Genomic DNA, 19253 nt, shown 5'->3' on the forward strand with positions numbered 1-19253 from the left:
GAAGAGAGAAAACATGTTCTCAGCCAAATCAATAGAAGCTTTTGATGCTATTCCATATGAACACAGATTGTTCAGTCAAACTTCAGCAGTTTTTTCTGTTATATTTATACCTGGGATCCAGACAATGGTGAATACCAAATGATTACAGATAACCAGATGGGAGCTTCTACAGATGAACTATGAAGGAGGAGCTGAAAGGCATTCGACTGTTGACTCTTCAGAACAGATATGTCTTGGACATGTTCACAGCTATGGATGGAGGTGTTTGTGCCAAAATCGGCGAATCATGTTGCACATTCATACCTTCTCCCGACGACGAGAATGGCACCTTGATGGTGGCCATAACAATGCTGACAAACCTACACGTCAAGATTCAAGACGAAGTGGAAGACATTGCTGATGACAGTTGGTTTACATCGATCTTCTCATAGGTTCCACAACGGATGGTGAACATTTTCAAGTTCCTTGGAGCCCTGTTGGTGATGATCATATTTGGGTTCTGTGTGATTAGGATAATAATCATATAATGCAAGAAGACTACGAAGAAAACAGTTGGAATGAAGATTGTGATTGATGTCGAATCAGGATGTGAACCCAAAGAAGTGACAGATGAAGAAATCAGAGACTTTGTGAAGGCCAGTATTCATGCACCTGAAGGAACGAAGTTCCTTTATCCGAAGAACCACAGGAAGTATGTGGGGGAAATGGATTTTCTGCAGTCGTAATGGACAGTGCAGTCTTATGACCTGATGATGAACATGTGAAATCAGCAAGATGCCTTAAAAGAGTTAAAAAGATATGGGTACCAAAAAAGCGTTTCTTCAGGCAAGGATGTCTTGATATGAAGATTGATGAGAGAATGGTTGATGAATCAGCCAGAGGGGGAGTGTAGAGGAGGAGCCAAGTACCCCCACCAAAAGCTCCGCCCCCATGTTTCCTATATGTTGGGAACTGAAAATGGCAACATGTGCAGTACCAGTGAGGATGCCTACACCGCAAAGAATCTTTGAGACAAGGTATCCATTGAGAAAACCCTACGTGCATGCACTAAGAAATAATGGTCTTCTGGAAGAAGTTCCTGAAGAAGTGTGAAAATTAATGAGAAAGGAGATTGGTGACGTTATGCGAAATAAAACTGATGTGACCAGAAGAGATGTCAATGAAGAAAGAAGAAAGAACATAGACATTCTATAAAAGCTGAAGAAGAAGTATTGAAGATAAGCAACATTTCGGGAACGAAATGAAGATGCTCGTGCAAAAAAGCACCGAAGAACATGTAAAGTCATTAGATGCATACAGATTCAGTAACATAAGCAGACGAAGTAATCTTAAAGCTGGCTACGTAGTGAATAGATTGTGGCGATGCACCAATGCATATACATAGGAATGTATAGAACCTGGATATTCCACCGTACACTTTAGCAAGTCTTGAAGCCCCATGATTGGAATGTATTTCAGTGTGGCACAGTTGGAAAACAGCTAATGGCGAAGGAGAAATGGAGAAAGTCTTGGCTGGCCCAGCACCAAGAACGTGAGGCCACAGTGAGTCTGGATGTTTGTCAAGAAGTTAAAATGAATGTGAGAAAGAAACAACTTCTGTTTGAAGTCAAATGGAAGGCGTCAAGAGTTCATCATTTAATAGTATTATAAGCAGTGAAATGCTCGAAAGAGTTGTCTCCAGTCACATGGTCGAGATCAAAATAGCTTTAGATCAAGCTACACCGAAACCAGAAGACAAGATCTATGCCACACTCCCTTTAAATCTCAGGCACAGAAAGCTTCTGAAAGGCCAAGTTCAAAGCTTTAATTGATTGTAGACTGTGGGAGTGATGATAGATGTTGGGCTAATTGGGTGGGGAAGCATGACCATGCCAAACCCATAGGCACCTGGCAATGTAGATGACTTGTACTAGTGATGGGCTTAGTTGTCCACCTGATGTTAGAGACGCAATCACTCCCCCCCGGCTGTATAGAACGTATATCTAGATGTTCTCTGAGAGCCAATTACTTTCCCATATAAGTTTTCTTAGTTTGTAATGTGATGTCAATGATGATGAGTTTTGACTATAAAAGTTTTGTTTTTTTATGAAAATCTTTGAGATCATGCTTTGCGGTGTCGGAAGATGTCCATTGTACTCCCTGTTTTAGATAATTTTTATTAAAACAGTATTGAGTTTTGCCAACTTCCTGAGTTGTTTTGATTATTGATGTTTGAGTAACTTCTGCATCCCCATCCATCTCTAAGTATTGCTGCCTCGTCTTAAAGGACCCAAGTCCATAAGTTCAAAGGTCTACCACAAGGTGTGGGTTCTAGTACCCAGCTGACATGGTTCATTTATCATTTTTATTTATTTTACCATTTTTACAATACACATACCAAATCCAGAGGTAACTAAGCACAGAACATGACGGAGAGACATACTATGGTTTTCCCAATCTCATCTCCTAGCACAAGACACAGGTCTTTATCAATGGCATCTGAAGGGCAAGGGCTAAACAGGCAATATCCTTGTCTTTGTCCTTAGCTAAGTTGAGAATGTCTAGAGAGTGGTGTTGAAGTAGGTGGGGAGGACCAACGGGCTGCGAAGGGAGGAAAGTCACATGAGCACTATCCACTTGCTTGCTATTACAAGGGAGAATCACCACATTCTTTCAGTGTGAGTTTAGTTTTTCCTATAGGGTTAGAGTGATTCGGATATTTGAGATTGAAAGTGATTCTTTCAGCTATGTGTTGCCATACTTTGGGGATTTGAAAGAATCAAAGCACCCCTTAACCCCCTAGCCCGCCGCCTTTTGGTGATGCTAATGCTTCCTTCTGTGCTGTAACTGATGACAGTTTATTGAGTCCTCGAAAAAAAAAAATCAATGTGGCAGAACAGAATTATCTCATGTTTTGCAGAGATCACATAGTGCATCCACTGGGCTGATTATTTATATTGAACCATGAATTTTTGTAGACCAAGTCCATTTCAGAAAAGATTTGAGTTGTATTGTCAACAAATGCACCTGAGATTTGCTAATACTGCCAAAAGAATATTGGGGGAATTGCTGAGACAGATTACATTAAAACAAGAAACATTTTCCAACAAACTGTATATTGATAATGTCAACAAAAAAACTAGATGTAATGGAGGCGGCTATGTAGGAATTCAAAGAATTCAATTTGAATAAAAGAATTAACATATAGATAAAATATATTGAAGCACTCTCACTTGAGAATATCTACCCATACACCATGGATAGTTATCATCAAGAATCTAATAATCGCACACAGGATTCCAATGTACAGAGAAATAGGCACATGCACAACAAATACAGACCTGATAACTGGAGCTTCTCCAGTAATAGCTCTGATGAAGAAGTGAGAGCTGGGCCCTCAAACAGTGAAAGTAAGGGATCTAATTCCCGGAACAAAGAGAGGGCAGTACACTTTCAAGAAGGCACGACTGATTCGACATCCTCCAACAACGCCCCATTTTTACTTCCAAGGGGTGGGATGTAAAGGGGGATGGTAGAACAACTCCCCAAGAATCACTCGGTCCAGGGGACGTGGGAGATTCACGCCACAGAATCTTTACTGGTTAATCTATCTGACTACCAGTTGAACAATGATGAACAAAAAGTACTCAAAAAAGTTTTATCCTTTCTTCCCACTGCCACACATGGCCCTTTTGCCACAAGGATTGAACTCTCACAGTTAATCAGAAATATCAGATTGAAACAGTTCTTTACTGACAAAGATGGGACCTTCACTGGTGATATGACAGGGCATCACAACCCTTCTACGTTGTATCCACCAGCATCTAGTAAAACCCCTGAATCTGTCACTTTTTAAAAAACTCTGAGCACAAGAAGCTGGTATTAAAAAACCTCATAACTGTACAAGAAATTATCTCCATGCTATAAATAATCCAAGTAAAAACCAGAAATGATCATTAATTCCGCAGACAAAGGCAAAGCCATTGTAGTCATGAATAAATCTATTTAACAATGGCCTATCTATCAACTGATGAAAGATAGATCAAGTTATCGTAAAACAGTATGTGATCCAACTAATTCCCTAAAGAGAATCATAGATCCATTTGCAGAATAAGCCCTTTTAGAAGGCTTCATTGGAAAAAAAGCAGAATTTCTAGTTCCAACAACCCTAGAACTCCTGCTTTTTACGTGTCTAGATGCCTATGGGTTATGCACGCTTTACAAATGTATGTATAAATAAATAAATACAATTCATAAAGGCCTATTACCACTACCCGGTCGATCAATTGTGTCCGACATAGGTTCTATTTTAGAAACTTTATCACAATTTGTGGATTTCTTTTTAAAAAAGGAAGTACCGAAAATGAAATCCTACATAAAATATTTGACTGCAATGTTAAACCTGGTGCATAATATGACCTTTGACTCTCAAACACAGTTTTTGGCAACACTTGGTGTTGAATCTTTATACACCAAGATTCTAGAAAAGGAAGCATTAATTGTAGTGCAAAACATTTTGGAAGCGCGACACACAGATTTAGAAATGGCAACTTTCCTGATTTTACAGTTGGCTGACCTAGCCCTCATCAAAATATTTTTGTCTTTGAGGACCAGTTTTTTTAAGCAATTATCTGGGACATCTATGGGAGCAATATTTGCCTCGACTTGGCTAACATTTATGTTGCTAAATTTGAAAACAAATAAATCTATGCGAGTGATAACCCATTTGGTGCTAATATCATCATCTAGGTACGCTACATAGATGACATTCTTGCCATCTTTAGTGGGACAGAATCCCAGTTAGAGCAATTTTGCATATGGCTTAATTGCCAAAACAGATAACTGAAATTCACCAATAATCACAGCAAAACCCACGTACAATGTTTAGAATTTAAAATAAAAAAATGTAGATTTAATGGTCTCTTCTACACTTTTAATTGTCAAGTTTAAACATTGTATGTGGGTTTTGCTGTTTACTCTGGGTATTAATACCATCATATTTCACCAATCTATGGATAAGAATTCATTATTAGCATCCAACAGATATCATCCTCAACATCTCTGTAACAAGTTACCCTTTGGTCAATATTAGTGATACAGATGAAACTGCTCTAACCGTGATGAATATGAAAGACACACCAACAATCTTACCTCGCGTCTCTTTGCCAGGGGCTATCCAAAAAAGGTCTCAAACAGGCCTATAAAAGAGCAAAACATATCCCACAAAAAACTGTTTTACAGCAACACCAAAGAAGTAACAACTCACAAGATGTGATAACAACAGTATTAAGTTACTCACCATAACTCAATAAAATAAAGAAGGAAATAAAAAGCTTTGGCCTAACCTAAATGTAGGAACTGCTCCAATAAGTGAACCCAGATTCGCCTTCCAATGGCATAGGAACTTGAGAGATATCCTTGTGCATTCCTATCAAGCCCATCTGGAGAGGGAAGAGGAACAAAACAGACTGTGGTTCCTCCCTAAAACCCAAGGACACAACCCATGTGGACCTTGCTCTGTGTGTGAACAAAGGTGATCTACCTAATCACTAGTCTATGCAGCCTTCTGTACATTGGCCTTGACCAAAAGACCAGTCACAAAAAGAATAATTAAACATAAATAATGGATAAGAATAATAAAAGCACATGCACGGATGATCACACATTTTTTGAAAGAAAAACATAATGAAAAGAATCTGAAATGGATAATTTTGTAAAGAATTGAGAAAAAACTCAGGGTGGGGATATGAATGCCCTACTTCTAAAGATGGAACAATTTGGGATTTTTTGACATGGTACTGATCGGAATTAATTAAATGAAAATATTCCTTGGCAACAGTTGACAACATTACAATTAATTGGGGTTTACCACCATACTGGCATCGAAGTTTATATCATTTAAAGCGCACTCTAGAGGGAGCAAGTACTGTGTATGATTGACAAGAGGTGCCTTTTAAATAGAGGCCAGGCTCACCATGATGCAATACATAACCCTATAACAGATGCCCCTTAGATTATGCACTAGATTATGTACATAGACAGCACACCACGCCAACATGGCACCTGCCGCTTCAAGTACTTGGAGGCATTAAGTGATAGTTAGCATTGATGGAATGACGTCAACATGTCGATCCCGGTTGTTCTGCTTTTAAATGCGTCTGTAATGGACCGACGTATCTGATCCATCACAGCGTCTTTGGAAGCATGATGTGCATTCATTACAGGTGAGAATTAATTGTTTAATATGGTTCTGCTGGACACGTAATGGCCCCAAATGGAATTTAAAGATTAGATGAAGGAGCCACACAAGCCATGGTTTACATGGTTTGCCTTGTTCTATCCCCCTCCTAACTCTATATAGAAAGTTTGTAACTCTCCCCTACCATATTTCTAAAATAATTGTTCTGAACCATACTTTTGTTGGTTCATTATACAAAAGAAAAATATGAAAACTTCTGTTTCTTTTTGTTTTTCCTTATAGAGAGAAAAAAGAAAACAATGCACAAAATTACTAAATTATCAGCAAGACACCAGCTAATGAATGATTCTACAAAATTATAACAGCACCAAAACCCCTATTTAGAGGCACTAAATATGCTCCTGCATTAAGGATTTGAGCTTGTCCTGAAGAATGCAACCTAATATCCTGAAGTCGCTGAACCTGGTCAAGTATTTTTGCGAGAGATATCTTTTAGTGATACTCAATCTCAATTATGTCACAACCTCTTAATAAATAATGTGGTTACTTTTTAAAACAACGTAAAAAAATGTTTTAGGGTACAGATTAAGGGATAATAAAGATAACATTTGTCCACCTTTTCCCTTAAATGTTCTATATTTTCAAACTCATTTCCTAATTATTTGCCTCATTATTCAATTTTGATTTAATTTTTGAATCTTAAAATTCCTTGAGTTATTATTTCTTATAAACTTGTGTTGTTTACAGTTTATATTTAGAATTTGTATTTTAGAGACACACAATATGTTAAGGATTAGTCTTTTCTTCTCTATCAACTTTTAAGATAAGCGGCGCATCACCTCTACTAGCTCAGGGCCAACATGCTCGCTTGGAAATAACACGGAGCAACACAGGTTCGATGCCCGGGTCCGGGAACATTTGTTCAGGGTGTGTTTCGTTTTTCCTCTAGGGTAAGAGTGATTCAGACATTTGAGACTGAAAATGATTCTATCAGCTATGCGTTACAATATTGTGGGGATTTGAAAGAATCAAAGCACCCCTTCGGCCCAACTTTGGTGACACTATCCACTTGCAACTGCTGACCACCTGCAAAATAAAAAAAGGCTGGAGGCAAAGAAAGCGCTAGGGCTAACAACAAGGGCCCAAGTGTATACCTTTCTGTCTTTTTCTATGCACCTCCACCTTTTGCCACTTCCAGCCTTCTTCTGGCTGGCGTCGGAGGGGTCTTTACCCCTCCCACGTTTTTCTCTTTGTTCCTTCCTCCTCTTGGTTTGGCTTTTCTCCACTCGTGTCTCACCATTCTCTTGCCTCTGTCCTTCTGACTCCTGCTCTTGTTCTTCTGAAGCTTGGCCTTTACCTTCTCTTGCCTCTTTCCTTTCTCATCCTGATCGTGCCCATCTCTAACTGGTTCCTCTCTCCTCTCAAAACTTCTGCTCACCTGCTTTGCTTCTGCTGTGTCACCATGTCACCATACTCTTCGTCTTTACTTATTTGCGTAAAAACAGACATGTGTGTAGACGTGTGCTTCAATATTAGGGACTGTGTGTGTTTGTTCAGCACCCATTCCTACCCAGCGTGCAGTGCAGGGATCCAGAATTCAACCCACAACTAAATGAGTTAATATTACAAGGACTGAATCTTCCTAAGTGAAACACAAAAGGAGAAATTCCAGCTTGCTTGAGGACAGCTATCTGTCCCTCACTTCCTTTGGCATCTGCCTCCTGACCTTCAAACAGAATTCACTAACAGTGAATGGGGTTTTCGGAATCCCCTGCACTTCTTTTCTGGTTTGTTTTGGATTGTCTTGCTGCAGTCACTTTAATCAGGTGTCTGCTGTTGCGGGTGTAGACAGGGAGATGGGTCTTCTTTTGGTGATCCTGTCGACTGGCCATGTCAATGGGCCTGGACCCGTATCAAGCTTTCTCCAAATTGTACTATACCTAGGGAGTTTTGGGGAGGCACTGGGGACATTAATTCAGCATAATGCAAGGGGTAGCTGAAGTGACATCACTCCTCTGATGACATCACGAAAGTGGTATCACACCACCTGCTCCGCTCATGGCATCACAGGAAATAAAACAATGTTGCCTTTGTCACCCTGATATCATCACAGAAAGTCACATTTCAAATGGAAATAAATACAAATAAGATTGATTGACAAAATAAGAAACACCTATGAAGGCAGAAAAAGCAGAAAAAGACGTGTTCTATTGCCAACCATTTTGGAACTAGAGTGCTGCCTTGATATGCCATTGGGGGCATCATGATATATGCTAGGGTTACATGCACCAGCACGTTACAGGCAAGCAGCACTGCCTTCATATTGCAGTGCTGCCATAAATGGCCTTTGCTGACATCTTATGTCACTTATAGACTCACACATCATGCATAGTCATAATGCGCTAAATACAACCCCACAAGTGCTGCCAAACTATGCATAGTGCAGTCTCTTATATGTGGGAACAATCGTCTAATGACAGTTATAGCATCACATGATAGGTGTAGTCTTAATATGCCTCATGTGTCCAGGTGATAGCATGCTATGTCGAGTGCAGTCTTCAAGGACCCATGACTGCCATTTGATGGCAGTTAATGCCTCACTCGATTGGCAGTCACCATAGGTGAGGTGTAGTATTTAATGTCCCAGATGTCCCATCATAGGTGAAGTGCAATGAGAGGTGTCAAAGCAAAGCCATCCAACACCAGGTAACAACTATCATGTTTGTAAATGACACAAAAAGCAAGTCACAGCAGTACATGTCCACTGCTGCATCACATGCTAGGTACAGCTTCAAATGCTAGACTTTTGCCAATGAGTGCTAGTTGTCATAGTCTCCATATTTAAGGTACAGCCTTCCATGTCCAGGTGGGTGAATCTTGTATCTACGATGAGATGGAGAGCCATAGGTAGAGCGTTCCATAGCTTTGCGCCTTGGACGGAGACAGTGCGGCCATCCCATTCATAATATCTACATTTTGGGCCAAGGAGCCCAGCGGAAGCTGAGCGTAGCAATCTAGAGGGTTGATATTGCTGGAACGTGCTGCTAATAAAGTAGGGAGATGAATTATAAAAAGCCATATGGATAGTACAAAGAGCATTAAACTTTATGCATTGACAAAAGTGCCATGACATGGAGTCTGCCACCGTTCTGACGCACATGCGGGCTGAGGCTCCTTTATTCGAGCAGTCATGATGTTATGATATGATAGAAGTCATTTATAACGCGCCTATGTACACAAGTGTTTCTAGGCGCGACAAGACTAGGGAGGAAGACAGAGGGAGGACAAGTCAAACTATCTTACTAGGCCTTGTTTCATTCAGATCATCAAAGTGAGACAATGCAAAGTGCGGGGGAAAGGAGAGGAAGAGTGGTAAGGAGAGGGGAAGTGTAATCAGGGCAACATTGCTCTGACTAAGTGCAGCTCTGGGTAGTGCAAGGATGTAGGGGGCTGTAGCGGTAACAGATGAAGCCCCTAAGTGTGCTGAGGCCATAAGGCAGGGCAGGGGAGACTGATCAGGAGGAGCCTGGTAGTCAGTGAGACTTGGAGGGTACCAAGTAACTAGTTGGCGCATCAGACAGGTAAATCAGCGGGGTGGAGAGAGTGAGAGAAAGCAGAGGAGAAATGGAATGTCTTGAGCTGCATACAGAACTTCAGGTGGTCCGGCTCAAGTTTGAGAGGGGCAGGGAGGCCATATCAGAGGGACGCACCTGCAGAGGAGAGAGATCTACACCCCACTCTCTGCCTGGAGAAGGGCTCGAGAAGTAAGGTATTTTGGAAGAGAGAGTTGGATGTAGTGCGGGCACCAGCCCCAGAAGGCCTTGTGGACGCTGCAGAGGGTCTTGAACTTGATCTTTGCAGCCACCGGGAGCCAGTGGAGAGATTTCAAGGCTGGAGAGATATGGTCCCTGTGCTTGAGGCCAAGTATATGTCATGACATATCCTCAAAGGGGCAACACCACACTCCTCCTTTTCCATAACACAGACAATTTCACTGGATATCAAATAAATCCAAGTCACAAACAGCACTACTTGGCCCACTTGGGAACCGTGGGGTAAAACAAAAACCGATGCATTGAGATACCAGGGGCCACATCGGCTTCATCACCTGATGTTGGGGTAGGCAGCAAGCGAGACACGGGTGGCAGGGTGTCTGGGCTGCACCAAATTCATGCTCCCCAAGGTAGTAGTCAACTGCTTGTGGCTGCAGGGCGGATGACCTTGATGAGCAATTAAGGTCAGTCCTTGAGGAACCCACCTTAACAGAACAAGTTGGACCAGCATTAGGTCTTACTAGCAAGCCATCTTCTCTGTGACAGGTGTGGTTAGGCACCGGAAGGCACCTTCGCTGCACCTGGCAGGACATAATATTCCTCCTCATGCACTCCCTTTTGTTAAAACAGACTTGCCTTATTTGCAGGCGGGCACTATTCCTTTCCCGAAGGCAGGAGGTGCTCCCCCTGTGAAGTGCACATTACTTTCTATCCCACAGCTCCAAGATTCCCAGAGGTGCTTTCCCTGCTTCGAGGGCAGAGCTTCATGATCACCACCTGCTCGACCCGGGATCATCTAGGGATCATTACTTTTTTTCTCCAAAACTCCCACCACGGAGCATTTCATTGTTGTTTTCTCTCCATTTCGGTGGTGGATGCCGTTCCGCTCCCCCATGCAGGAGCTGTGGTTGAAAGCTGGGTGGTGCAGGATCTGCCTGATGTTTGCAGGGCCAGTGGCTCCAGCTGCCTGGAAAGGCGCTCTGTACGAACTCTTTCTCATTGCCATAAAGGGTCCAGGAGCTTTCGGACTGGTAAGAATCTCTGCTCATTAATTTGCACCGTGTCAGCAGCGAACATGACAAGGGGCCGTGGAGGGAGCAGTGACGGTGAGCACTAGCCCTGGAGACTTCAGACTGCACATTGAGCATCTCCTGTGAGGCCTCTGCCAGTGTCTCCGTTCAGATGTGCACGGGGGATGTGGTCCGAGGCACTTCATCTGGTGGCAGGATGCAACGCTCTGATATACTATTGAAGGGCAGTCTGGGGGGATTGACACCTGCAGTTAAGGGGACCAACTAATGCAGCAGGCCGTCATCAACTCCACCTCCAAGGTCAGGCAAGTTTATTTTCGGATGTTCTACAACGAGCACGTGCTTTCCTTTCTCTTTTTTCTTTTCTTTTAAGAGCTCTGATCACAGAGGGGACAAAGCACACCAAAACTCACTGCACATGGCCCCGGCCCATAGGGGGGGCGCTGTCATGGCAGAGTGCAGGTATGCACTGCTGAGTGTTTCCAATGAACGTGGGTGGCTCGTTTTCCCTATTTTTCCTTTTTTTTCTTCAAGCTGGGATCACAGAGCATACTCCCTTGAAGGGCAGGCAGCCCTAGTAAAAAGAAATCCACTTTTTGGATTGTTTTGGGATTGCTTCTGACTTCTTTTCAAGCTGCAGATTTATTTTGCATTTATTTTGGATTTTTTGGCGATTTTTACAAGCAAGGATTTATTTGTCTTGGGTTGGACGATTTATTTTGGATTTTTAGTGACTTGTTTCTCAGTAAAAACAATCCACTAATACTAATTGGCAGGCACGCATTTTTACAGGATTTATTTTGGATATTTTGACAAGCTAGGATTGTTTGGTCTTAAAGTGCAGGATTTATTTTGGATTTTTTTCAACTTGTTTCTCAATAAAAACCAATACAGCAACACTACACATTTTTTACTGCATTTATTTTGGATTCTTTTACAATCAAGAATACATTGGAAGATTTATTTTGGATTTTTTCCAACTTGTATCTCTGTAAAAACAATCCAGTAACATAGGCACACATTTTTACTGCATTTAAATGTTGGAAAAATAATGTCAAAAAGTTTCAACGTTGGTTGCAGATATTTAGCATTTTAATCTGGTTAAAAACTTCACAGAGTTTAGGTTTTATTTATTTTGCACTTTATTGGTGCAAATTACAAGTCCAACTGCACTTAACTAATTTCTCCAGTAAATAATGCCTAGTCGCTAACATTCAGGGAATACCAATTTGCAGCAATGGGTAGTAGAAATGGCTAACACCTCGGCCATACCATCTCCGATCGCGCCACCTGACTCCCCGGACGGTGGCCGCCTGTCTCCTGCCTTCCACCCAGTGCACCTCTAACCCATCATCTGTGCCCCTCTGTATACCACCCCGGCTGTATATCTGTTCTGTTTTTAGCTCTGCAAAGTGCCCTATTATGCATCTGTATTGTTGTATACCACTGTAAAGCGCTCTGCTGTTTCTCGAAGCTCGGTTAGCGCTTAATTAATTCAAGAATAATCAAATAGGATGCAGTCAGACTGCATTCTGTTCAACTTAAATTGGTATTAAATTTGAAAGGATGTTTTGATTTAAAAAATAAGACTATACAGATCTCATATAACACAGTTACAGTATTTGTCATTTTCCTTTCATAAAACATTTTTGGCAAAAGTTAACATTTCTTTTACTTAACATCGTGGGTACTTAGATACATTAATATGACAGTTCTTCTTAAAGCAGTTTTTTTGACTCCCCACTTTCATTTAAAAAGCTGTCAGTAGTAGAATGCATAATGAAGTAATGGTGACAACACTTTGGGCCTCATTACACGGTAGGCGGTAAGGGTTTACCGGTACCGGTATTTTACTGGTACCGGTAAATCCTTACTGCCTTACTACGAGGTCCCTTTGCGGGTTGGGGAATTTAACGCCTGCTTTTTGCAGGCGTTAAAAACCAACCCGCAAAGGGACCAGTGGAGCTAATTGTGGTACCGTAATTAGTGCCTTCCCCATTCCCATAGAGCCCTATCGGGCAAAAATGGGAATGGGGAAGGGCAATGGCGGAAGGGGGAATTACCGCCCCGCCAACCTTGGAATGGGGCGGTAATTCCCCTTTCCTCCAAGGCGATACTGGTAAATTACCGGCATGAACCATGGCGCTAATAGCACCATGGTTTCCCGCCTACCGTGTAATGAGGCCCTTTGTCTTTGCAAACTGCCAATTAAAATAATACACTGCTTCTTAATCTAGGTCTTGTTTCTCAGTATCAGGGGAGCCACTGGTGAAGCCCAAGAAGAGAGTAGTGTGCAATGGGGGTAGAGTTGTGGGCCCTGGAGAGAGCATTCTACATAGCTCTGCAGTGATTAGATTGGAGTTGGGGTACAAGAAGGAATCAAGCTGCAGTGTGCATTGGCGTTTATGTATGTAGTTTTCGGTGATGAGAGAATGACAAAGTGAGTAGGTTACTGGGAAGGAGAGGCAATTTGGGAAACCTCGAGGAGTCCTGTGTCTGTGGTTGGTGTGTGCGACCAACTTATTAATGTTTTGCTCAGTGCTGAACCAAAACTCTTGACGTCCTGTACTCTTGCCATTAGTTAGGCCAGCAGGGTTCTTGTTTTTCCTCGTTGACTTAGAATAGATTTTGGGTGGCGGTAATTCACAATGGCTTGAGGGGTTTTGTACCCATGCTTGATCGACCAACTCATTAAGGTTTCAGTCAGCAGAAGCAAAGACAATTATATTGTGCTAACAGGGCTTCCCTTCTAGATCCAATATGAAGGGCATGCAACAGAGCCCAAGTGGCACCTAGCAGTATGTGTTAAAGTTGTGGTCTTAAATACTCGGGCTGGTATTACATCTGTAACATAGTGGGCCTCATTATGACCCAGGCGCTAATGGGTTAACAGCGCCGTAAAAGGCTGCGGCGCTGTTAACCTATTAGCGCCTAATTACGAGGTCCCTTTGCGGGACCCGACCTTAACGGCTGGTGTAGACCAGCCGTTAAAGTAGGGACCCGCAAAGGGACCTTGGTGCTAATTACAGTGCCGCAATTTGCAGCACCGTTCTTAGCACCTTCCCCATTCCCATTGAGCCCTATGGAGCAAAAATGGGAATGGGGAAGGGCCATGGAGGAAAGGGGAATTACCGCCCCGCCAACCTTTTAATGGGGTGGTAATTCCCCCTTTCTCCATGGCGGAGTCGGTAATTTACCGGCTTGGACCATGGTGCTCATAGCGCCATGGTCTTCCGCCAGGGTCGTAATGAGGCCCATTATGTCTGTCTTCTGTCTTTGTAAGTTTATGCTATTAGGAGCAAAATCCAGTTTATTTTATTTTATTTATTTGCATTTATAAAGCGCACAAACAGCCCTAGAGCATCGTGGCGCTGTTACAGAAGGCTTACTTGTTTACAGAAGTGCTTATAAAACAGACATACCTGAGGTGGTTGCGAATAGTTACGAGTCACGTTCAGTCAAGTGGACTGAGGGAGTCACATAGATGGGCACATTTGAGGAGCCAACCCCATGTTATAGGGTGGCTAACACAATAATGAAGGGCGTCAATTAAAAAGGCACTTTTGTGGAGCCCACCTCATATTACAGGGCGGTTGACACACAATAATGCAGGGCGTCAATTAAAAAGTCACATTTGAGGAGCCCGCCCCATGTTGCAGGGCGGCTAACACACAATAATGTAGGTTGTCAATTAAAAAGGCACATTTGGGGAGCTCGCATCATGTTACAGGGCGGCTAACACACAATAATGCAGGGTGTCAATTAAAAAGGCACATTTGAGGGGCATAATAATGCAGGGTGTCAATTAAAATGGCACATTTGAGGGGCCCACCCCATGTTACAGGGCGGCTAACACACAATAATGCAGGGCGTCAATTGGAAAGGCACATTTGAGGGACCCACTGTTAGGCAGAATTATATGCAGTACCCTTTGGGAACACCACACACAATTAAGACCACAGGTGACAGTACAAATTCACCTTTGGTACAAGTCTGTACTATCCAGAACAAGTGGTAGCAGTAGCTGAGCAGCCAGACTTATCTCAAGAGTAAGTGAGCAGTATCAAATAGTTACACAAAGGACAGCAATTACTACGATTCAGGCAAACACTGACTCAAGGTTTCTAAGTAAAAGAATATGTATTTATTTACTCAACAGATGTATAACATTTCACTATTTTAAGCAGCTCAGGGTAGTTCGCTGTAAAGTTCGTGCCACGGGTTCCAGACGAAGTTGGGCGGCAGAAAAGTTAATGTTAAAAGAAGAGAAGGACAAGCCCTCGGTTTGGCGAAAGATTTCACACAATTTAACCGCGGCTGAACGAAACGAGCAACCGGGTTTGCACAGTACCTTAAAACGGAGAGGGAGCTGGAGCCGAGGCGGACGTTCCTGGTAGATCCTGCAGGCTCACGGTTCCTGAAGCGACTGTCTGACTGACAAGAAGTAGGAAGACTGGAGGGTCCTGCACTACCCAGGGAAGAAACCAGCAGCAGAGCAAAGCAATGAATAAAAGGTGCGCTCCTTAAAACCCAAGCAGGTTCCGACCTTCCTGGCTATCCGGCCCACTGTAGCTCTGTACAGCGAATTCGACCTGGCTTGAAGTGTGGGCGAACTGGTTGGTCCACCAGCTCAAGGGAAGAAGATTCCTGGAGGATCCTCTCGTGTCATCGGGGTTGAAGATTCGGACCTGCAGCACGGCTTCACCGGGTGGTTCAGTCATGGTAGGGGTCCTCTTCCATCAGCTCCTTGTCGGTTATTTCGTTCCCGTGGTGACTCTGCCTTTCCAGTCCCAGAGACCTGCTTTTTATGCAGTTTTCCCCCATTCACACAGCCTGGCTGTCAATCACACAGCAGGGTGGCTGTCCTGGCAAGGACAGTCACCCAGTCACCCAGTCAATCAAACAGGAGTGCGACTTGGGTTACCAAGGGAACCCATGGCAGGGGTCCTAAGACCCCTCCCTCACATCCTGCCTACCAAGACTTTCAGGCGGCTTAAGGAGGGCTTCTGTGCAGAAGCCCACGAAAAGATGGAGAACAAAGGAACCAAACCTGGTTTGGTGCGCAGAGTAAAACACGAGAAAGACTTTTACAACAAGAAATGGCGAATAAACCCAGCCGGAGTAATATTAAATCAATACAGTCAAGCGGGTTTAAGTTCGAGGCTACTATGATAGCCTAAAACAATAGCATGGTTATATAAGATAACCGCGGTAGAAAAAATAGGGTAGTTACCACTGCCACCAGCCAAGTCTTGATGAAAAGGGAGCCAAACAATGCTCCAAGAGAGACAGATAAAGAGGGATAAAAATTAACCCTTTCTAATACTCCATGTAAGATGGGGTTTACTGGGTCTGTGGTTTAAAGAGACTACATAAAGTTAATGGCAACTTTACACGTTTCAGGGGGACATTAGTCAGTCCCAGAAAAATGGAGTCAGTGGGAAGTCTAAAAGACAACCATGTGTCACTGCACTGAAGGTGCTGTGTAACACAAAACAGTGGTGCTCATGGAGTAGGTGAGGCTCCAGAGCCCAAGAATACAGAAATGGTAAAAACACATAGAGCAAAACACATGTAAGAGTGGGAAAAAAGGCTCACACTCTTACCAGGTGAAAAAATAAATCCTAGAAATCCAGCAAAGCTGCTGAGGGACTCATTAAGTAAGGGAAATCAGCCATTTATGAGAATTCTATCTAATAACCACCCATGTTACAGGGCAGCTGACACAATAATGCAGGGCATCAATTCGAAAGGCACATTTGGGGAGCCCACACCATGTTACACGGCGGCTGACACACAATAATGCAGGGCGTCAATTAAAAAGGCACATTTGAAGAGGCCACCCCATCTTGCAGAGAGGCTAACACACAATAAAGCAGGGCGTCAATTAAAAAGGCACATTTGGGGAGCCCGCACCATGTTACGGGGCGGCTAACACACAATAATGCAGGGCGTCAATTAAAAAGGCACATTTGAGGGGCATAATAATGCAGGGTGTCAATTAAAATGGCACATTTGAGGGGCCCACCCCATGTTACAGGGCGGCTAACACACAATAATGCAGGGCGTCAATTGGAAAGGCACATTTGAGGGGCCCACCCCATGTTACAGGGCGGCTAACACAATAATGCAGGGCGTCAATTAAAAAGGCACATTTGAAGAGGCCACCCCATCTTGCAGAGAGGCTAACACACAATAAAGCAGGGCGTCAATTAAAAAGGCACATTTAGGGAGCCCGCACCATGTTACGGGGCGGCTAACACACAATAATGCAGGGCGTCAATTAAAAAGGCACATTTGAGGGGCATAATAATGCAGGGCGTCAATTGGAAAGGCACATTTGAGGATCCCACCCCATGTTACAGGGAGGCTAACACACAATAATGGAGAGGCACATTTGAGGGGCCCACCCCATGTTACAGGGCGGCTAACACAATAATTCAGGGCGTCAATTGGAAAGGCACATTTTAGGGGCTCACCCCATGTTACACGGCGGCCAACAAACAAAAATGCAGTGCGTCAATTAAAATGGCACATTTGAGGAGCCCACCCCATGTTGCAGGGAGGCTAACACACAATAATGCAGGGCGTTAACTTAAAAAGGCACATTTGAGGGGCCTACCCCATGTTACAGGGCTGATAAGCATACATGTAAAGCTCCAGAATAAAAGTAATATAGAAAGGAATATATTTCTTTGTTTTAAGACTGCAGACTAGCAATATGGGGGTAGTTGCTGGGGGTCCCGCTGACTGCCACCAGAGCATACTGTTGGATGAAGGAACAGAAGTGAAGGACCAAAAGCTAATGATGTAAAAATTCTAATTGTCAGAAAAATAAAATGCATTTTAAATAAATATTTTTTATTGTAACATGGTATGTGTGTGTTTTCTCTATGTTTATGCTATTGTACTCTGTTTCTTACTTTTGAGACCTATCCACAGCGTTGACGGTGTGCGCTTTCTTTTTTCGGCTTATTTGGATGGGAGGTAGCTTGTTTTAAGCTTGTTTTGGAAGGACATGCAGCTTGTTTTTTTTTCTTCCAACCTGCAACACTGGACTCGATCCAGCAACAATGGCAATCAAGAATCGAGGTCGAGCCAGGATCGAAAAACCAACTGCAGATCAGGTAAGGAGGTGGTGCACACGGTAGGTTTATTTAAGAGCGAGGAGTTTGCTGCGCATGTTGGTAATCTGCAGGACCCTTCTCTTTCTTTCCTTGCTCGTGCCACACTTTTGTCGCTGTCAGGAGGTCAGTAGGCTTTTCAGGGAATCCAACTTCCGCCCACATCCTTCGTGTCCTCTGCTTCTGTTGTTGCTGTCTTCAACAGAATACCACAGCTTTGCAGAGATACAGACCCCATCATCACCATTGTTGTGACTGGTCCTGTGGTCACACAGGCCATTCTGATCAGTGCTGAGGGCACCCAGCATCTACAAACAGTGCTGTGCTCACACAGCCCAAACTGTTGCAGAGTCCCGTTGCAGAGTTCACCCTGGTAGTCATGGTCACAAGGCAAGACATCAGCTGCAGGGTTCCCGGACTAGCAGCTGCAATGTGCTCACAGAACAGGACGGTGGCCTGGGGGGACCCAGGTTAGGTATGCGGATCTGGGTGCCCCCAGATCAGCAGAGCAGCAGGACCGTGGTCACACGGAGTCTGCCTGCAGGCCCAGCGAAATGAGACACAGAGACAAAAGGGCCATGACATGGAGTCTGCCGCTGCTCTCAGGCAGGCGCGAGCTGAGGCTCCTTTTATTAGCAGTTAGTCATGACACATCCTTAAAGGGGCAACACCACAAAATGGTAGCCAATGCAATAAGCGAAGTAACAAAGAAATGTGGTGCCTGCGACCAAGAGGTAGCAGAAGCCTCGCACCCACGTTCTGAACCATTGCAATCTGTGGATGGACAAGTTAGGTAAACCCAGCTATACTGCGTTACAGAAATCTAATCTACTTTATACCGAAAGCATTAAGCAGTAGTATTTTATATGAAAACGTAAAATAATCTAAGAATCTCTTGTGAGCACAGATGGAAAAAGCAAGAGCTGGAAACCAAAGAAACCAAAGATATGTGGGCACCCACAGACAAAGGTGAATCAAACCAGACTCCCACATTTCTGACCCCCAGGGCAGGGGCTGAACAAGCTTCTAGCCTGCAAGGCCAAAACAGAGTGATCCGGGAGTTTGGTGAAAAATCTTCAACAATTATAGACCGCTGGCTAGGAGCCGGTATGGAACATACCAAAATGTCAGATCTTTAAATATTTAA

The 19253-nt window shown here is 43.4% G+C and overlaps 1 protein-coding gene across 1 annotated transcript in view; it reads right to left on the bottom strand.

Annotated features, from left to right (window-relative positions):
- The window catches only part of LOC138480608 (enoyl-CoA delta isomerase 2-like), a 260827-nt gene that overhangs the window by 178755 nt on the left and 62819 nt on the right, over positions 1 to 19253 (bottom strand). The gene's annotated exons all lie outside the window — the stretch shown is intronic.

This window comes from Ambystoma mexicanum, chromosome 5p (assembly GCF_040938575.1).
Source record: "Ambystoma mexicanum isolate Mex_15411 chromosome 5p, UKY_AmexF1_1, whole genome shotgun sequence".
Taxonomy (NCBI): domain Eukaryota; kingdom Metazoa; phylum Chordata; class Amphibia; order Caudata; family Ambystomatidae; genus Ambystoma; species Ambystoma mexicanum.